The sequence below is a fragment of the Geospiza fortis genome, unplaced genomic scaffold (assembly GCF_000277835.1).
Source record: "Geospiza fortis unplaced genomic scaffold, GeoFor_1.0 scaffold290, whole genome shotgun sequence".
NCBI lineage: Eukaryota > Metazoa > Chordata > Aves > Passeriformes > Thraupidae > Geospiza > Geospiza fortis.
In genome coordinates, this window is record NW_005054678.1 from 104,051 (window position 1) to 105,971 (window position 1,921).

Sequence of the window (1,921 nt, forward strand, 5' to 3'; positions counted from 1 at the left end):
CCCCTCCTCAAATTCCCTTCCTGGGGGGCGCTGAAGGTGAGGGGGAGTTCAGGTGGGGTCCACGTGGCGAATGTTGGGCACTGTGGGTCTGCCTGGCAACTGGTGAGGCATCAGCCAAACCCATGCAGAACTGGGGGATACCCTGCAACCCCTTCAGGAACGGGGTCCCCCTGGGCCTCCTCATTGCCAATCTTGAGCTCAGGTCTCATTTCAGACCCCATCCGACCCCTCCTAATCCCCATCCCACCCCTCCCAATTCACATGACACTTCTCCCAAATCTCCTCTCACCCCTCCCAATCCCTATCCCGTCTGCCCCAGTCCATATCCCACCCCTCTCGATTCACATCCCACCCGTCCCCATCCCCTTCCTTCCCCTCCAGGGTTTGCAGCGCTGTGGGATTGAATACTTTTGGGATGGTATTGAGTAATTTTGAAGTGGGATTGAGCCATTTTGGGCTGGGATGGAGACACTTTCAGTGGCATTGAGTGGTTTTGAGGTGCAAAGTAATGGAGGAAGCTCCTCCAAATGCCCTCAAAAACCCCAAATCCTCCTGAATATCCCCCAAACTACAAATTCCCCCCCAGTCCCTGTAAAATGGTGGGGTTTTACACATCTCTGACAAGGTTGTTTATTTTTACCCAATTTTGGGTGTTTTTAAAGGATAGATCACAAGAAAATCAAGGCCAAAATTAAAGAATTTACATGTCAGCATTGTTTGAGTATCCGTGGGTTGGATTGGGTTGGGTGGGTGAAAGAGCCTTTTTTGGAGGGGTTCCCACAAAATTGTCTCCAAAATCTTGGTTTCTGCCAGTGCTGGATTACCATGTCTGTGACCAACTTGAATCACCAGGTTGATTCAAGTGCCAGCATGGTCACCGTAGATAACACAATGTGGGTCCTCTAGTCGGTGAACTTGGAGCAGTGAACAAAGCTCTTCCTTCAGGCAGGGCACTCACAGGACTTCCCTTACCTGTGGGACTGTTGGTGTTGGGTCAAGGCAGAGCGGCAGGAGAAGCTCCTCCCACACTTGGGACACTCATAGAGCCTCCTCATGGTGTGGATGTTCTGGTGGCAGATCAGGTTGGAACTGTCACTAAACCTCTTTCCACATTCCTTGCACATGTAGGGCTGTTCCCCAGTGTGGATGCTCTGGTGGCAGACCAGGCAGGTGCCTCACCTGAAGCTCTCCCTGCATTCCAAGCATATGTAGGGCCGTTCCCTAGCGTGGACACTGGTGGTAGATCAGATGGAAGAGGAGGCTGAATCTCTTTCTGCATTCCAAGTACAGGGGGTAGGGCCATTCCTCAATGTGGATCTTCTGGCGGCACATCAGGCTGAAGCTCTGGATAAAGCTCTTCCCACATTCCAAACACCTCTAGGGCTGTTCCCTGGGTGGATCTTCTGGGGGCAGCCCGGGCTGGAGCTCTGAGTGAAGCTCTTCCCACGTTCCTCACACTCATAGGGCCGTGTGCACCCAATGGGGGATGAGGTGGTTGGACCTGTTGCTGAAACTCTTCCCACATTCCAAGAAGCCCTTGTAGGATTTCTCCCCATCATGAAGCTGCTGGTTAACCACCAGGTCAGCTGCCTTCCCAACACAGGGTGGGTCCTTCCTCCTCAGAGCACCATGGGCTGGGTTTGCAGGCCCTCCTTGTGGGGGATTGTCCCAATCCGACCCAGTGGTACGGGAGATGGGTTTGATTTTAAGGTGCAAAAATAACCAATAAAGGCACAGAGGATTTACAGCAACAAAATCAGATACAGTTTTATTGAAAATCACAACAGAATAGCGTTGGTGAAGGGGGGAACCGGAGAAAAGAGGAAAAGACAAGGAAAAGAGGGAGGAAAGAAAAGGGGTATGGGTTATAGCTACCGAAACCGTGGTGTTGCTTCTCACGGTCCAGCCGTCAGAAGTTCAG

The 1,921-nt window shown here is 51.9% G+C and overlaps 1 pseudogene across 1 annotated transcript in view; it reads right to left on the reverse strand.

Moving 5' to 3' along the window:
• LOC102044099 overlaps positions 1 to 1,921 on the reverse strand; it is a 24,724-nt pseudogene that overhangs the window by 5,951 nt on the left and 16,852 nt on the right. The window contains exon 4 of the transcript XR_004082703.1: positions 964 to 1,586. The product of XR_004082703.1 is annotated as a zinc finger protein 850-like (transcript). The remainder of the gene's footprint in view (positions 1 to 963; positions 1,587 to 1,921) is intronic.